Here is a 19,694-nt window from a genome sequence, read left to right on the forward strand (position 1 = left end):
ATTCACACCTTCTTATGGCGGAACACCTCCGCTCCCTCTTTTGATGGTGTAGGTTCGGGCATTCGAACCTTTTCTTACCCGCTTTTTACAAACTATGCTCGGACATTCAAACCTTCTTGTAGCCGAACACATCCAGTCCTGCTTTTGATGATGTATGGTTGGGCATTCGCACCTTTTTTTTTACCCATTTTTGAGGAATTATGGGTGGACATTCACACCTTCTTGCAGCTGAACACCTCCTCTCCCACTTATGATCATGTGCGGTTGGATATTCGAACATTTTTTTTCATGTTTTCTAGCAATTATTGATGGACATTCAGACCTTCTTGCAGCTGAACACCTCCGCTCCCGCTTTTGATGGTGTATAGTCGGGCTTCCGAGCCTTTTCTTCCCCGGTTTTTACAAATTATGGTTGGACATTTAGACCTTCTTGCAGCCGAAAACCTCCGTTCCCTCTTTTGATCATACATTGTCCGTAATTCGCAACTTTTCTTACCCGCTTTTTACAAACCATGGTCGGACTTTCACACCTTTTAGTAGCCAAACAACTCCAATCCCGCTATTGATTGTGTACAGTCGGGTATTTTAACCTTTTCTTACCCGCTTTTTACCAATTATGGTGGGACATTCACACCTTCTTACAGCGGAACACCTCCGCTCCCTGTTTTGATCATTTATGGTCTGGCAATACTACCTTTTCTTACCCGTTTTTGAGTTATTATGGCTGGACATTCACAGCTTCTTGCAGCCGAACACCTCTTCTCCCGCTTTTGATGATGAATGGTCCGGCATTCTTACCTTTTCTAACACATTTTTCAGCAATTATTGTTGGTCATTCACACCTTTCTCATCAGCTTTTTACAAATTATGATCTGACATTCACACCTACTTGCAGCCGAACATCTCGGCTTCCGCTTTTGATGGTGTATATTTTGGCATTCGAACCTTTTCTTACCCGCTTTTTACAAACCATGGTCGGACTTTCATACCTTCTTTTAGCCGAACAACTCCGCTCCCGCTATTGATTGTGTAGAGTTGGGTATTTTAGCCTTTTCTTACCCGCTTTTTACCAACTATGGTCGGACATTCACACCTTCTTACAGCGGAACACCTCCGCTCCCTCTTTTGATGGTGTATGTTCTGGCATTCGAACCTTTTCTTACCCACTTTTTACAAACTATGCTCGGACATTCACACCTTCTTGCAGTGAAACACCTCCGCTCCCTCTTTTGATGGTGTATGTTCGGGCATTCGCACCTTTACTTACCCGCTTTTTACAAACTATGGTCGTACATTCAAACCTTGTAGCCGAAAACCTCCACTCCCTCTTTTGATCATACTTTGTCGGGCATTCGCACCTTTTCTTACCCGCTTTTTACAAACTATGCACGGACATTCAAACCTTCTTGTATCCAAACACATCCACTCCTGCTTTTGTTGATGTATGGTTGGGCATTCGAACCTACTTGTTGCCCGCTTTTCATTAATTATGGGTGGACATTCACACCTTGTCACAGCCAAACACCTCCGCTCCCTCTTTTGATCATGTATGGTTGGACATTCGCACCTTTTCTCACCCGCTTTTTGCAAACTATGGTCGGCCATTCACAGCTTCCTCTCCACCATACTTGTATGGTGGGATATTCACACCCACTTGCATCCGAAGATCTCCGCCCCCACTTTTGTTGATATTTAGTCGGTCATTCACACCTTACCTGTTTTCTTGCCGCCAAACACCTCTGATCTCGCTTTTGATGATGTAAGATTGGGCATTCAGACCTTGCTTTTCCTGCTTTTCACCAACTATAGATGGACATTCACACCTTCTTGCAGCCGAACACTTCCGCTCCACCTTTTAGGTTTCTATCACACCTTTTTTTTCACCGCATTTTATAGATTATGGTTGGAAATTCTCAACCACTCATCCGAAGACCTCTCCTCCCGCTTTTGTTAATATATTTGAACTTTAGTCAGACATTCACACCTACTTGTAGCCGAACACCACCTCTCTAGCTTTTGATGAGGTATGGTCCGGGATTCTTACCGTTTCTAACACATTTTTCAGCAATTATGGTAGGATATTCACACCTTCTTGCAGCTGAACACCTCCTCTCCCACTTATGATCATGTGCGGATTGATTTTCGAAAATTTTCTTTCATGTTTTCTAGCAATTAATTATGGACATTTAGACCTTCTTGCAGCTGAACACCTCCGCTCCCGCTTTTGATCATACATTGTCAGGCATTCGCACCTTGTCTTACCCGCTTTTTACAAACTTTAGTCGAACATTCACACCTTTTTGCAGCCGAACACAGTTTTTTGCAGCCGAATTTGGGCATTCGAACCTTTTCATACCCACTTTTTACCAACTATGCTCGGACATTCACACCGTCTTACAGCGGAACACCTCCGCTCCCTCTTTTGATGGTGTATGCTCGGACATTCAAACCTTCTTGTAGCCGAACACATCCACTCCTGCTTTTGATGATGTATGGTATGGCATTCGAACCTACTTGTTGCCCGCTTTTCATTAATTATGGGTGGACATTCACACCTTGTCGCAGCCAAACACCCTGTTTCGATCATGTATGGTTGGACATTCGCACCTTTTCTCACCCGCTTTTTGCAAACTATGGTCGGCCATTCACAGCTTCCTCTCCACCATACTTGTATGGTGGGATATTCACACCCACTTGCATCCGAAGACCTCCGCCCCCACTTTTGTTGATATTTAGTCGGTCATTCGCACCTTACCCGCTTTTGGCAAACTATGGCCTTCTTGCAGCCAAAAACCTCTGATCTCGCTTTTGATGATGTAAGGTTGGGCATTCAGACCTTGCTTCACCTGCTTTTCACCAAATATAGTCGGACATTCACACCTTCTTGCAGCCGAACACTTCCGCTCCACCTTTTAGTTTTCTATGGGGCATTCACACCTTTATTTTCACCGCATTTTATAAAAACACCACAGGAACACCGTATTGAGGCTTTGTTCTGACCGCTCATTCGGTGTCGCGTTTCTTTCAAGCATTTCTCCTGGTTAGCCCGCACTCGGCTCGCTCCCAGAGCCGTGTTAAAGTCTACTTCGCATTCACTCTCTTTTCTCAGCAGACTAAAAGAAACTTCCATCCTGCACCGCTGTTAGCTTTTTCACAAGAGCAGAGGAGAGCGCACCGTTCCCAGCGGCACTGCAGTACCGGGTCGATGCTTGGAGTGAACGGAGCAAGCTCCTTTTTCAACTCCTATTGATAAAAATCCATTTAATATGTAGTCCTTGCATAGACATATCACATATTAAACTGATAAGTACAGATGGATTATGTGCAATTAGTAAAGAGAGTAGAGGACGATCTCTCTCGTTGGAAGTCCTTACCTATATCACTTATGGGGAGAGTTACAACCATTAAAATGATGATACTACCAAAAGTTAACTATTTGTTCTCAATGATCCCCATAAAACCATCTGCTACTTGGTTTAAGTCACTAGATTCATGCATCTCCAAATTTCTGTGGAAAAACAAACCACCACGTATTAGTTTAAAAACCCTACAGAAGACCAAGGACAGTGGTGGATTAGATTTACCTCATTTTCAGCACTATTCCTTAGCCAATAGGTTACAATATATATCAAAATGGTTTAAACCTTGTTGTTGTCACAGTTCCCAGAGACGTTGTAATCGTTGAGGATTCTATATTCACCCCCTCATTAGAGGCACGTGTTGCAGATTGATGACACTGAATCTTCTCTGTTCATTGCTGGCATCATTCCCAGCATCGTAAGTGTTCGTGGCATTGTTAGCCTCTTCTTCTGGATCTTGATATCGAGCATCCTTTTGTATTTCTGGTTTGTAAGTCCTCTCTCTTCGTTCACCGGAGTCTTCGTCTCTTTGTCCTTGAGTTTGGTGATTTTTTCTTCTTTTGATGCCTTGACACAGTGTGACATGTGATACCACGTGGGAGATCCTTTAACTTGGACTGCTGTCCCTGTGCTGCGAAATGGCTGTGCTGCTCAAATGGTCTCTCCTTCATCATATACACAGTTATTTATACATCACCTTCCACCATGAAGCGTTGTCCCTTTTTGTTTCTCTCTTTGTTCTTAAAATGCTGTTATAAATGTCTAAACCAATCCATTAAACTAGATCATTTTGGCAGTAAAGCGATCTACAATGTGCTTGGTCGCAAAGCTGCTCATCTGTGGTAAACAGCTCTTCAGAAAGGCATTCTTCAATTGATTTCACTAATTCTATGTAATAATTTATGTGTAAGCTGTTCTTCTTTGCATTTATCAGCAGCAAGCAATTCTTCACTGCACATGCATATGTAAATAGTAAAACAATTCCAATGTGTTAGCGAAACCTTCTATATCACAGTGGTTTCTAAGGTCTATTTTAAGTTCTTTGCCATCAGTGAGATGACATTGTTTACAAAGTGTGTCAAATTATCACTGAAGATCTTTTCAGGAATTTCAAATCTAGAAATGAGTTATTTTACGCGTGATTTTGCTACTGAGAGTGCATCTGCTTGTGCACATGGAAATATTTCAGACCATTTGGTAAAAACCTCTGTTGTCACTGAGCAGAATCGTTTCCCTTAACATTAATTTAGTTCAATGAAATCTACAAAATAATGAAATAATGAAATCCAAACAAATATGTTGAAAAAGATACACTGGCTTAGGGAATTATCATCGTTTTGGTCTTAGATTGCCCTGTGGAATGTATTTTGCACATATTTGACCTGCTAGACAAAACTTTATTCATTTATTTATTCTAAAAAAATGTTTTTAATAATTAGTAAAACCATATGCTGTAAAAACCTGGTTCATTATTGCTTCCATCCCTCCTGTTGAGACATGACATGGTCCGTGGCTCAATACTGCAGCATATTTAAACAAATTCTTTGGCAGTATGGTTTTCCTTCCGGTCATTCATACGAGTCTATTGTAGATGGCAATTGAATAACATCTAATAATGCTAAAATATTTGTAGTTTATACATTTAGCTGTGGATGTCAACATACCTGTTTTTCCAATGCTGTGTTAACACATGTACAGTTGAGAAGGCATACTGACTGTCAGTGTAAACGTTAACAACCTTTTTGTTATTTAATTTACAAGCTTCAGTTAAAGCTACCAATTCGACTGCTTGAACAGAGTAATTTTTTGGTAGTGGTTGTTTTAAGAAAACTTCAGTTTCTGTTACTACTGCAAATCCTGTAGCATTTGTGCCATCAGGGTTTTTTTCCTTGATCTGTTGAATAAATATAGTTATTTCTGCATTTTCATAACGTATATCAGTTAAGTCTGGCCTGGGTAAAACACTGATGGTTATTTCTGGCTTTCCATCTGTGGGGTAGGTAGCAGTGTGGATGGATTAAGTGTAGCACATCTCTCGACAACAAGGTGTGGCTGTGAAAGAAGAACTGTTATGTAGGAGAGATGTCTGGTAAAGATATTTTGTTAAGTAACCATATCACAGCCACTGCATGAGGTACCTTAAGTGTTAATGGGTGAAATAACACCATTATTGTTGATGCCTGCACTGCCAATGGCTTCTGGCCATTGATTCAAAAGTACGATCTCGTCCCTTTTTCCCCCTTTCAGTGGACACTGGCCCCTAATTACCGCAATTCAGCAGGGGGTCTTTCATTAGGAGTACTGGACTCCCCCGTGCACGGTTTCAGCTCCGACCCTGGACAGCGGAAAAAACGTTGAGATCTGGTTTGAGGACCCAATTGTTGAGAAAAGTCTCTCAATGAGACTCAGAGTTGCTGGAGTCAGTTAATGCAAAGGTTTAATCTTGCAGCAAGTTCAAGAATGTGTGTGTGTATGGGTGTATGTGTGCGAACGTGTGTGAGTTTGTGTGTGTGAGAGTTTAAAGAACCTGTTATCCACAGGCAGGCCTTAACTAGTATGGCACGGGTCCAGCCTGTCTCATCTTTTTTGGAAGGTCCAGCGCTCGGCCGTAACCCTTCTGTCTGTTTGGACTCTCACATACATTCGGTTAATCATAGAAAAACGAGAACAAAACTTTTTAGACCCTTAAATTCATAAAACAGACATGGTGCAGTTATTTCCATTCTAGAAAATAAGAGTAATCACCACCATTCCTATAAATTCTGGATATTCTAACAATCTGAATCTTTTTTAAATGTTCGATGAAGCCCTTTGCTGTTCTGTTTAGAGACTCAGCTGATCATAAACCAAGTTTTGCTCTTGAACCAAGCTTCTAAACTCTTCACCTTTTTCATTTCTCAGTTAGTATTCACTTTAAAACTGATTAAAAGAAAAATTAAATGAATGCCTATCAACAAATGTGGGATCTAAACTCTAGTGCTTCCTCTAAAATAATTTCCTTTCTCAATTCAGAAATGTGTGTGTGTAAGTCACAACACCCGTGACACCAAAACGGCTTTCTTTTCTCTCTTTTCTCTACACTCTGCACTGTGAGCACACACAACAAATCAGAAAGGCTTTTTTTCTCTCTTTTCTACATTATGGACTGTGGGGACACAAAACCGCTCTCTCTTTTTTTTTTTTTTGATTGTGTGCCAGGGCGTTGTCTCACGTATTAGATTATGCTTAAGATACGAATGAGTTTATCAGTCACATCAGAATCCATACATACTGATCCTCCCGTAATAAAATGGTCGGATCTTATCAAACACACTTTGTTTCTTGTGACAAGTCAGCGAAACAGCGTATACACGTCAAGACACTGAATCAAGTTTGCCACAAGAACTCATAAGTTTGGCAGTATTGCTCTGCCGTCAGCAATCATACACCCATTTTATTTTCATGAGACATGTGCAGGCACCTGTTCATCTACTGTTCTATCACTATGAATTAGTTTATCTATTATCAATAAGGATACTTCTACAACTACTATCAAAGTATGTCCGGACTTCTTATGTTGTCAGTTGCTATATATGAATAAGTGGGTTGCTACTGAAAAGCATTAAGCATGTCACACAGCCCAAACATATAACATTTCAGGACACACCACACAGTTAACAACCACAGTGAAGCGTGTCAAAGCCCAAACATGTAACATTCAACAGGACACTTACACAACACATTCAAATCAAACAGTCAGACAACATACAAGAACCTATACCCCAGCCGGCATTGCTCCCTGCCTATTTTCCTACAACTCACTATGTGTGCGCACACCTTTATTCACAAACTCTTCAACTTATACTCTTTTACCGAAGCTGCTACAGCTCGATTGGCCAAATACCCTTAGATCCTATTTCGGTGAATTTGACATCTGCCTTGCATGTAACAGATTAGCGGTTTAGCAGTTTTAATTTAGTTTGAGTGAAGGAATTCATTTTATAGCAAAATCCGAAATCGTGAAGAACTCATGGAAGTAAGCTTATTCTCGGATTCCTGAATCTTTAGATTTGCTCTTTGTTTTACTGCAAAGTACAACGTTGAGCAGCACTAATGAGTTGTTTCTATTTTTGGCAGGCTTTACCTTTGCGGATGAAGCCCTTTCTGTCTGTGCAAAAGAAATCTTGTTACTGTGCAGAGTGACTTTTCTGAGTAGAGTCGTCTTACTTGTTGCGACTGTGCCAATGTTCGAAGCTGGAGTGCAAAGTTGTTGCTTGAATGGTGCTCGCTGGAGCGTGCGGTAGTGTAAAGTTATACCATTTAAAAGGGCTGAAGAGTGCTCAGTGCAGCGGGTGGGCCGAGGTGCAAAGTGACACTATGGCCATAAAAAGAACACCGCTACAAGTGCGCATTGTGCCAGGAAGGGCCCTCGGACGTGAACCAGTGGACAGTTATCGCTTCTCGGCCTTTTGGCTAAGATCAAGTGTAGTATCTGTTCTTATTAGTTTAATGTCTGATGTGTCCTCTATGCGAGGACTACATATTAAATGGATTTGTATCAATAGGAGTTGAAAAAGGAGCTTGCTCCGTTCACTCCAAGCATCGACCCGGTACTGTAGTGCCCCTGGGAACGGTGCGCTCTCCTCTGCTCTTGTGAAAAAGCAAACAGCGGTGCAGGATGGAAGTTTCAGGGAGCCCAAGATGAAACTTTCTTTTAGTCTGCTGAGAAAAGAGAGTGAATGCGAAGTAGACTTTAACACGGTTCTGGGAGCGAGCCGAGTGCGGGCTAACCAGGAGAATTGCTTGAAAGAAACGCGACACCGAATGAGCGGTCAGAACAAAGCCTCAATACGGTGTTCCTGTGGTGTTTTTATAAAATGCGGTGAAAAAAAAGGTGTGAATGCCCCATAGAAAACTAAAAGGTGGAGCGGAAGTGTTCGGCTGCAAGAAGGTGTGAATGTCCGACTATATTTGGTGAAAAGCAGGTGAAGCAAGGTCTGAATGCCCAACCTTACATTATCAAAAGCGAGATCAGAGGTTTTTGGCTGCAAGAAGGCCATAGTTTGCCAAAAGTGGGTAAGGTGCGAATGACCGACTAAATATCAACAAAAGTGGGGGCGGAGGTCTTCGGATGCAAGTGGGTGTGAATATCCCACCATAGAAGTATGGTGGAGAGGAAGCTGTGAATGGCCGACCATAGTTTGCAAAAAGCGGGTGAGAAAAGGTGCGAATGTCCAACCATACATGATCAAAACAGGGAGCGGAGGTGTTTGGCTGCGACAAGGTGTGAATGTCCACCCATAATTAATGAAAAGCGGGCAACAAGTAGGTTCGAATGCCCAACCATACATCATCAAAAGCAGGAGTGGATGTGTTCGGCTACAAGAAGGTTTGAATGTCCGAGCATAGTTTGTAAAAAGCGGGTAAGAAAAGGTTCGAATGCCTGAACATACATCATCAAAAGCAGGACTGGATGTGTTCGGCTACAAGAAGGTTTGAATGTCCGACCATAGTTGGTAAAAAGTGGGTATGAAAAGGTTCGAATGCCCAAAATCGGCTGAAAAAAACTGTGTTCGGCTGCAAAAAGGTGTGAATGTTTGACTAAAGTTTGTAAGACAAGGTTCGAATGCCTGACAATGTATGATCAAAAGCGGGAGCGGAGGTATTCAGCTGCAAGAAGGTCTAAATGTCCATCATTAATTGCTAGAAAACATGAAAGAAAATTTTCGAAAATCAATCTGCATATGATCATAAGTGGGAGAGGAGGTGTTCAGCTGCAAGAAGGTGTGAATGTCCTACCATAATTGCTGAAAAATGTGTTAGAAACGGTAGGAATGCCGGACCATACATCATCAAAAGCTAGAGAGGTGGTGTTCGGCTGCAAGTAGGTGTGAATGTCTGACTAAAGTTCAAATATATTAACAAAAGCGGGAGGAGAGCTCTTCGGATGAGTGGTTGAGAATTTCCAACCGTAATCTATAAAATGCGGTGAAAAAAAAGGTGTGATAGAAACCTAAAAGGTGGAGCGGAAGTGTTCGGCTGCAAGAAGGTGTGAATGTCCGTCTATAGTTGGTGAAAAGCAGGAAAAGCAAGGTCTGAATGCCCAATCTTACATCATCAAAAGCGAGATCAGAGGTGTTTGGCTGCAAGAAAACGGGTTAGGTGTGAATGACCGACTAAATATCAACAAAAGTGGGGGCGGAGGTCTTCGGATGCAAGTGGGTGTGAATATCCCACCATACAAGTATGGTGGAGAGGAAGCTGTGAATGTCCGACCATGGTTTGTAAAACGCGGGTAAGACAAGGTGCGAATGTCTGACAATGTATGATCAAAAGAGGGAGCGGAGGTGTTCGGCTGCAAGGTCTGAATTTCCAACCATAATTTGTAAACACCGTTGAAGAAAAGCCTCGAAAGCCCGACTATACACCATCAAAAGCGGGAGCAGAGGTGTTCAGCTGCAAGAAGGTCTGAATGTCCACCAATAATTACTGAAAAATGGGTAAGAAAAGGTGTGAATGCCCAACTATACATCATCAAAAGCAGAAGTGGATGTGTTCGGCCACAAGAAGGTTTGAATGTCCGACCATAGTTTGTAAAAGGCGGGTAAGAAAAGGTTTGAATGCCCGAACATACACAATCAAAAGAGGGAGCGGAGGTGTTTCTTTGCAAGAAGGTGTGAATGTCCGAGCATAGTTTGTAAAAAGTGGGTAAGAAAAGGTTCGAATGCCCGAACATACACCATCAAAAGAGGGAGCGGAGGTGTTCCGCTGCAAGAAGGTGTGAATGTCCGAGCATAGTTTGTAAAAAGCGGGTAAGAAAAGGTTCGAATGCCCGAACATACACCATCAAAAGAGGGAGCGGAGGTGTTCCGCTGTAAGAAGGTGTGAATGTCCAACCATAGTTGGTAAAAAGCGGGTAAGAAAAAGTTCGAATGCTCGAACATACACCATCAAAATTGGAAGCGGAGGTGTTCCGCTGTAAGACGGTGTGAATGTCCGACCATAATTGGTAAAAAGCGGGTAAGAAAAGGTTAAAATACCCGACTGTACACAATCAATAGCGGGAGCGGAGTTGTTCGGCTACAAGAAGGTGTGAAAGTCCGACCATGGTTTGTAAAACGCGGGTAAGACAAGGTGCGAATGCCCGACAATGTATGATCAAAAGAGGGAGCGGAGGTGTTCGGCTGCAAGGTCTGAATTTCCAACCATAATTTGTAAACACCGTTGAAGAAAAGCCTCGAAAGCCCGACTATACACCATCAAAGTCGGGAGCAGAGGTGTTCAGCTGCAAGAAGGTCTGAATGTCCACCAATAATTACTGAGAAATGGATAAGAAAAGGTGTGAATGCCCAACTATACATCATCACAAGCAGAGGTGGATGTGTTCGGCCACAAGAAGGTTTGAATGTCCGACCATAGTTTGTAAAAGGCGGGTAAGAAAAGGTTTGAATGCCCGAACATACACAATCAAAAGAGGGAGCGGAGGTGTTTCGCTGCAAGAAGGTGTGAATGTCCGACCATAGTTTGTAAAAAGTGGGTAAGAAAAGGTTCAAATGCCAGAACATACACCATCAAAAGAGGGAGCGGAGGTTTTCCGCTGTAAGAAGGTGTGAATGTCCGACCATAGTTGGTAAAAAGCGGGTAAGAAAAGGTTAAAATACCCGACTCTACACAATCAATAGCGGGAGCGGAGTTGTTCGGCTAAAAGAAGGTGTGAAAGTCCGACCATGGTTTGTAAAAAGCGGGTAAGAAAAGGTTTGAATGCAAAAATACACACCATCAAAAGCGGAAGCCGAGGTGTTCGGCTGCAAGTAGGTGTGAATGTCCACCCATAATTAATGAAAAGCGGGCAACAAGTAGGTTCGAATGCCCAACCATACATCAACAAAAGCAGGAGTGGATGTGTTTGGCTACAAGAAGGTTTGAATGTCCGAGCATAGTTTGTAAAAAGCGGGTAAGAAAAGGTGCGAATGCCCGACAATGTATGATCAAAAGAGGGAGTGGAGATTTTCAGCTACAAGAAGGTTTGAATGTCCAACCATAGTTTGTAAAAAGCGGGTAAGAAAAGGTGCGAATGCCCGAAAATACACCATCAAAAGAGGGAGTGGAGGTGTTCCGCTGTAAGATGGTGCGAATGTCCGACCATAGTTGGTAAAAAGCGGGTAAGAAAAGGTTCGAATGCCCGAATATATACCATCAAAAGCGGAAGCGGAGGTGTTCGGCTGCAAGAAGGTGTGAACGTCCGACCAAAGTTTGTAAAAAGCAGGTAAGAAAAGGTTCGAATATCCAACCAAACATAATCAAAAGTGGGAGCTGAGCTGTTCGACTGCAAATAGGTGTGAATGTCCACCCATAATTCCTGAAAAATGGGTAAGAAAAGGTGCGAATGCCCAACCATACATCATCAAAAGAAGAAGTGGATGTGTTCTGCTACAAGAAGGTTTGAATGTCCGACCATAGTTTGTAAAAAGTGGGTAAGAAAAAGTTCGAATGCCCGAACATACACCATCAAAAGAGGGAGCGGAGGTGTTCCGCTGTAAGACGGTGTGAAAGTCCGACCATAATTGGTAAAAAGCGGGTAAGAAAAGGTTAAAATACCCGACTCTACACAATCAATAGCGGGAGCGGAGTTGTTCGGCTACAAGAAGGTGTGAAAGTCCGACCATGGTTTGTAAAACGCAGGTAAGACAAGGTGCGAATGCCCGACAATGTATGATCAAAAGAGGGAGCGGTGGTGTTCGGCTGCAAGGTCTGAATTTCCAACCAATAATTACTGAAAAATGGGTAAGAAAAGGTGTGAATGCCCAACTATACATCATAAAAAGCAGAAGTGGATGTGTTCGGCTGCAAGAAGGTGTGAATGTCCGAGCATAGTTTGTAAAAAGTGGGTAAGAAAAGGTTCGAATGCCAAAATATACACCATCAAAAACGGAAGCCGAGGTGTTCGGCTGCAAGTAGGTGTGAATGTCAGATCATAATTTGCAAAAAGCTGATGAGAAAGGTGTGAATGACCGACAATAATTACTGAAAAATGTGTTAGAAAAGGTAAGAATGCCGGACTATTCATCATCAAAAGCAGAGAAGAGGTGTTCGGATGCAAGAAGCTGTGAATGTCCAGCCATAATTACTCAAAAACGGGTAAGAAAAGGTAGTATTGCCAGACCATAAATGATCAAAACAGGGAGCGGAGGTGTTCCGCTGTAAGAAGGTGTGAATGTCCGACCATAATTGGTAAAAAGCGGGTAAGAAAAGGTTAAAATACCCGACTGTACACAATCAATAGCGGGAGCGGAGTGGTTTGGCTACTAAAAGGTGTGAAAGTCCGACCATACATCCTCAAAAGCAGAACTGGATGTGTTCGGCTACAAGAAGCTTTGAATGTCTGACCATAGTTTGTAAAAAGCGGGTAAGAAAAGGTTCGAATGCCCAAACATACACCATCAAAAGAGGGAGCGGAGGTGTTCCGCCATAAGAAGGTGTGAATGTCCGACCGTAGTTGGTAAAAAGCGGGTAAGAAAAAGTTCGAATGGCCAACCATACATCATCAAAAGCAGGACTGGATGTGTTCGGCTACAAGGTTTGAATGTCCGAGCATAGTTTGTTAAAAGCGGGTAAGAAAAGGTTCGAATGCCCGAACATACACCATCAAAAGAGGGAGCGGAGGTGTTCCGCCATAAGAAGGTGTGAATGTCCGACCGTAGTTGGTAAAAAGCGGGTAAGAAAAGGTTAAAATGGCCGTCTGTACACAATCAATAGCGGGAAGGGATGTGTTCGGCTACAAGAAGGTGTGAAAGTCCGACCATGTTTTGTAAAAAGCGGTTAAGAAAAGGTGTGAATGCCCGACAATGTATGATCAAAAGAGGGAGCGGAGGTTTTCGGCTGCAAGAAGGTCTGAATGTCCAACCATAATTTGTAAAAACCGGGGAAGAAAAGGCTCGGAAGCCCGACTATACACCATCAAAAGCGGGAGCAGAGGTGTTCAGCTGCAAGAAGGTCTCAATGTCCATCAATAATTGCTAAAAAACATGAAAGAAAATTTTCGAATATCAAACCGCACATGATCATATGCGGGAGAGGAGGTGTTCAGCTGCAAGAAGGTGTGAATGTCCACCCATAATTCCTGAAAAATGGGTAAAAAAAGGTGCGAATGCCCAACCATACATCATCAAAAGCAGGTGTGAATGTCAGATCATAATTTGCAAAAACCTGATGAGAAATGGTGAGAATGCCCGACTATACACCATCAAATGCGGGAGCGGAGGTGTTCGGCTGTGAGTAGGTGTGAATGTCCGACCATACTTGCTGAAAAATATGACAAAGCAGTTTATGACATATGACATATGATATATAATAATAATAATATGACACCTCCGTTCCCTCTTTTGATCATACATTGTCCGGCATTCGCACCTTTTCTTACCCGCTTTTTACAAACCATGGTCGGACTTTCACACCTTTTAGTAGCCGAACAACTCCGCTCCCGCTATTGATTGTGTACAGTCCGGTTTTTTAACCTTTTCTTACCCGCTTTTTACCAACTATGGTCGGACATTCGCAGCATCTTACAGCGGAACACCTCCGCTCCCTCTTTTGATGGTGTATGTTCGGGCATTCGAACTTTTTCTTACCCGCTTTTTACAAACTATGGTCGGACATTCAAACCTTCTTGTAGCAGAACACATCCACTTCTTCTTTTGATGATGTATGGTTGGGCATTCGCACCTTTTCTTACCCATTTTTCAGGAATTATGGGTGGATATTCACACCTACTTGCAGTCGAACAGCTCTGCTCCCACTTTTGATTATGTTTGGTTGGATATTCGAACCTTTTCTTAACTGCTTTTTACAAACTTTGGTCGGACGTTCACACCTTCTTGCAGCCGAACACCTCCGCTTCCGCTTTTGATGGTATATATTCGGGCATTCGAACCTTTTCTTACCCACTTTTTACCAACTATGGTCGGACATTCACACCGTCTTTCAAGTGTAACACCTCCGCTCCCTCTTTTGATGGTGTATGTTCGGGCATTCGCACCTTTTCTTACCCGCTTTTTACAAACTATGGTCGTACATTCAAACCTTGTAGCCGAAAACCTCCACTCCCTCTTTTGATCATACTTTGTCGGGCATTCGCACCTTTTCTTACCCGCTTTTTACAAACTATGCTCGGACATTCAAACCTTCTTGTAGCCAAACACATCCACTCCTGCTTTTGTTGATGTATGGTTGGGCATTCGAACCTACTTGTTGCCCGCTTTTCATTAATTATGGGTGGACATTCACACCTTGTCACAGCCAAACACCTCCGCTCCCTGTTTTGATCATGTATGGTTGGACATTCGCACCTTTTCTCACCCGCTTTTTGCAAACTATGGTCGGACATTCACAGCTTCCTCTCCACCATACTTGTATGGTGGGATATTCACACCCACTTGCATCCGAAGATCTCCGCCCCCACTTTTGTTGATATTTAGTCGGTCATTCACACCTTACCCGTTTTCTTGCCGCCAAACACCTCTGATCTCGCTTTTGATGATGTAAGATTGGGCATTCAGACCTTGCTTTTCCTGCTTTTCACCAACTATAGATGGACATTCACACCTTCTTGCAGCCGAACACTTCCGCTCCACCTTTTAGGTTTCTATCACACCTTTTTTTTCACCGCATTTTATAGATTATGGTTGGAAATTCTCAACCACTCATCCGAAGACCTCTCCTCCCGCTTTTGTTAATATATTTGAACTTTAGTCAGACATTCACACCTACTTGTAGCCGAACACCACCTCTCTAGCTTTTGATGAGGTATGGTCCGGGATTCTTACCGTTTCTAACACATTTTTCAGCAATTATGGTAGGATATTCACACCTTCTTGCAGCTGAACACCTCCTCTCCCACTTATGATCATGTGCGGATTGATTTTCGAAAATTTTCTTTCATGTTTTCTAGCAATTAATTATGGACATTTAGACCTTCTTGCAGCTGAACACCTCCGCTCCCGCTTTTGATCATACATTGTCAGGCATTCGCACCTTGTCTTACCCGCTTTTTACAAACTTTAGTCGAACATTCACACCTTTTTGCAGCCGAACACAGTTTTTTGCAGCCGAATTTGGGCATTCGCACCTTTTCATACCCACTTTTTACCAACTATGGTCGGACATTCACACCGTCTTACAGCGGAACACCTCCGCTCCCTCTTTTGATGGTGTATGTTCGGGCATTCGAACCTTTTCTTACCCGCTTTTTACAAACTATGCTCGGACATTCAAACATTCTTGTAGCCAAACACATCCACTCCTGCTTTTGATGATGTATGGTATGGCATTCGAACCTACTTGTTGCCCGCTTTTCATTAATTATGGGTGGACATTCACACCTTGTCGCAGCCAAACACCCTGTTTCGATCATGTATGGTTGGACATTCGCACCTTTTCTCACCCGCTTTTTGCAAACTATGGTCGGCCATTCACAGCTTCCTCTCCACCATACTTGTATGGTGGGATATTCACACCCACTTGCATCCGAAGACCTCCGCCCCCACTTTTGTTGATATTTAGTCGGTCATTCGCACCTTACCCGCTTTTGGCAAACTATGGCCTTCTTGCAGCCAAAAACCTCTGATCTCGCTTTTGATGATGTAAGGTTGGGCATTCAGACCTTGCTTCACCTGCTTTTCACCAAATATAGTCGGACATTCACACCTTCTTGCAGCCGAACACTTCCGCTCCACCTTTTAGTTTTCTATGGGGCATTCCCACCTTTATTTTCACCGCATTTTATAAAAACACCACAGGAACACCGTATTGAGGCTTTGTTCTGACCGCTCATTCGGTGTCGCGTTTCTTTCAAGCATTTCTCCTGGTTAGCCCGCACTCGGCTCGCTCCCAGAGCCGTGTTAAAGTCTACTTCGCATTCACTCTCTTTTCTCAGCAGACTAAAAGAAACTTCCATCCTGCACCGCTGTTAGCTTTTTCACAAGAGCAGAGGAGAGCGCACCGTTCCCAGCGGCACTGCAGTACCGGGTCGATGCTTGGAGTGAACGGAGCAAGCTCCTTTTTCAACTCCTATTGATAAAAATCCATTTAATATGTAGTCCTTGCATAGACATATCACATATTAAACTGATAAGTACAGATGGATTATGTGCAATTAGTAAAGAGAGTAGAGGACGATCTCTCTCGTTGGAAGTCCTTACCTATATCACTTATGGGGAGAGTTACAACCATTAAAATGATGATACTACCAAAAGTTAACTATTTGTTCTCAATGATCCCCATAAAACCATCTGCTACTTGGTTTAAGTCACTAGATTCATGCATCTCCAAATTTCTGTGGAAAAACAAACCACCACGTCTTAGTTTAAAAACCCTACAGAAGACCAAGGACAGTGGTGGATTAGATTTACCTCATTTTCAGCACTATTCCTTAGCCAATAGGTTACAATATATATCAAAATGGTTTAAACCTTGTTGTTGTCACAGTTCCCAGAGACGTTGTAATCGTTGAGGATTCTATATTCACCCCCTCATTAGAGGCACGTGTTGCAGATTGATGACACTGAATCTTCTTCTCTGTTCATTGCTGGCATCATTCCCAGCATCGTAAGTGTTCGTGGCATTGTTAGCCTCTTCTTCTGGATCTTGATATCGAGCATCCTTTTGTATTTCTGGTTTGTAAGTCCTCTCTCTTCGTTCACCGGAGTCTTCGTCTCTTTGTCCTTGAGTTTGGTGATTTTTTCTTCTTTTGATGCCTTGACACAGTGTGACAGGTGATACCACATGGGAGATCCTTTAACTTGGACTGCTGTCCCTGTGCTGCGAAATGGCTGTGCTGCTCAAATGGTCTCTCCTTCATCATATACACAGTTATTTATACATCACCTTCCACCATGAAGCGTTGTCCCTTTTTGTTTCTCTCTTTGTTCTTATAATGCTGTTATAAATGTCTAAACCAATCCATTAAACTAGATCATTTTGGCAGTAAAGCGATCTACAATGTGCTTGGTCGCAAAGCTGCTCATCTGTGGTAAACAGCTCTTCAGAAAGGCATTCTTCAATTGATTTCACTCATTTTATGTAATAATTTTGTGATTTCCTACAAAACTACACTTCTTCTCCCATCTGTCTGAGTATTTAATATTGTCTGGGTCCCGTTAAAACATGTATTTTTCCCATCTAATTCCTTGTTTGCTTTAAAACAAGTATTCCCCATTTTATATCCCTTCAGTAGCCAACCAGTTTGTATGGAGTACACTGGAGCAACTTGACTGATCAGTAAAACACTGCTTTTGTTGTCACCGCAAGGCTTCCCCCGTCGGTTGTTTCACTGAGACACTACTGAGTAACTACAACTCAACACAGTTTATACACATAACATTCATATACATACTAACAAACAAACAAACAATAATTTATCGCAATTTTCTCATCTCTGTTTGAACGTACACCCAGGTAAATATTCCTGTAGTCTTCTCATACCGACTGTGGACCCATTCATTGTTTAACTTCACTGTTTTGCAAATCCTAATTGAATATTACACATTGACATTGAACTTTACTGGATAAGCAGGTCTTCATTGCATTCAGCAGCCTATATGTGAGCATTTATTTGTAAGCTGTTCTTCTTTGCATTTATCAGCAGCAAGCAATTCTTCACTGCACATGCATATGTAAATAGTAAAACAATTCCAATGTGTTAGCGAAACCTTCTATATCACAGTGGTTTCTAAGATCTATTTTAAGTTCTTTGCCATCAGTGAGATGACATTGTTTACAAAGTGTGTCAAATTATCACTGAAGATCTTTTCAGGAATTTCAAATCTAGAAATGAGTTATTTTACGCGTGATTTTGCTACTGAGAGTGCATCTGCTTGTGCACATGGAAATATTTCAGACCATTTGGTAAAAACCTCTGTTGTCACTGAGCAGAATCGTTTCCCTTAACATTAATTTAGTTCAATGAAATCTACAAAATAATGAAATAATGAAATCCAAACAAATATGTTGAAAAAGATACACTGGCTTAGGGAATTATCTTCGTTTTGGTCTTAGATTGCCCTGTGGAATGTATTTTGCACATATTTGACCTGCTAGACAAAACTTTATTCATTTATTTATTCTAAAAAAATGTTTTTAATAATTATGCTGTAAAAACCTGGTTCATTATTGCTTCCATCCCTCCTGTTGAGACATGACATGGTCCGTGGCTCAATACTGCAGCATATTTAAACAAATTCTTTGGCAGTATGGTTTTCCTTCCGGTCATTCATACGAGTCTATTGTAGATGGCAATTGAATAACATCTAATAATGCTAAAATATTTGTAGTTTATACATTTAGCTGTGGATGTCAACATACCTGTTTTCCCAATGCTGTGTTAACACATGTACAGTTGAGAAGGCATACTGACTGTCAGTGTAAACGTTAACAACCTTTTTGTTATTTAATTTACAAGCTTCAGTTAAAGCTACCAATTCGACTGCTTGAACAGAGTAATTTTTTGGTAGTGGTTGTTTTAAGAAAACTTCAGTTTCTGTTACTACTGCAAATCCTGTAGCATTTGTGCCATCAGGGTTTTTTTCCTTGATCTGTTGAATAAATATAGTTATTTCTGCATTTTCATAACGTATATCAGTTAAGTCTGGCCTGGGTAAAACACTGATGGTTATTTCTGGCTTTCCATCTGTGGGGTAGGTAGCAGTGTGGATGGATTAAGTGTAGCACATCTCTCGACAACAAGGTGTGGCTGTGAAAGAAGAACTGTTATGTAGGAGAGATGTCTGGTAAAGATATTTTGTTAAGTAACCATATCACAGCCACTGCATGAGGTACCTTAAGTGTTAATGGGTGAAATAACACCATTATTGTTGATGCCTGCACTGCCAATGGCTTCTGGCCATTGATTCAAAAGTACGATCTCGTCCCTTTTTCCCCCTTTCAGTGGACACTGGCCCCTAATTACCGCAATTCAGCAGGGGGTCTTTCATTAGGAGTACTGTGCACGGTTTCAGCTCCGACCCTGGACAGCGGAAAAAACGTTGAGATCTGGTTTGAGGACCCAATTGTTGAGAAAAGTCTCTCAATGAGACTCAGAGTTGCTGGAGTCAGTTAATGCAAAGGTTTAATCTTGCAGCAAGTTCAAGAATGTGTGTGTGTATGGGTGTATGTATGCGAACGTGTGTGAGTTTGTGTGTGTGAGAGTTTAAAGAACCTGTTATCCACAGGCAGGCCTTAACTAGTATGGCACGGGTCCAGCCTGTCTCATCTTTTTTGGAAGGTCCAGCGCTCGGCCGTAACCCTTCTGTCTGTTTGGACTCTCACATACATTCGGTTAATCATAGAAAAACGAGAACAAAA

General features: G+C 42.1%; 1 non-coding gene and 2 pseudogenes across 1 annotated transcript; 1 reads left to right on the top strand and 2 right to left on the bottom strand.

Annotated features, from left to right (window-relative positions):
* Positions 1-3,164: 3,164 nt before the first annotated feature.
* Positions 3,165-3,341, bottom strand: LOC140285229 (U2 spliceosomal RNA; annotated as a pseudogene).
* A 4,450-nt stretch (positions 3,342-7,791) lies between these two features.
* LOC140285319 (U2 spliceosomal RNA) lies at positions 7,792-7,982 on the top strand. Its single transcript, XR_011910412.1, has one exon. It is a non-coding gene; the product is annotated as a U2 spliceosomal RNA (small nuclear RNA).
* An 8,342-nt stretch (positions 7,983-16,324) lies between these two features.
* LOC140285230 (U2 spliceosomal RNA) lies at positions 16,325-16,501 on the bottom strand (annotated as a pseudogene).
* Between the last annotated feature and the right edge of the window lie 3,193 nt (positions 16,502-19,694).

Source organism: Leuresthes tenuis, unplaced genomic scaffold, assembly GCF_036924035.1.
Source record: "Leuresthes tenuis unplaced genomic scaffold, fLeuTen1.0.hap1 SCAF_34, whole genome shotgun sequence".
NCBI classification, from domain to species: Eukaryota; Metazoa; Chordata; class Actinopteri; order Atheriniformes; family Atherinopsidae; genus Leuresthes; species Leuresthes tenuis.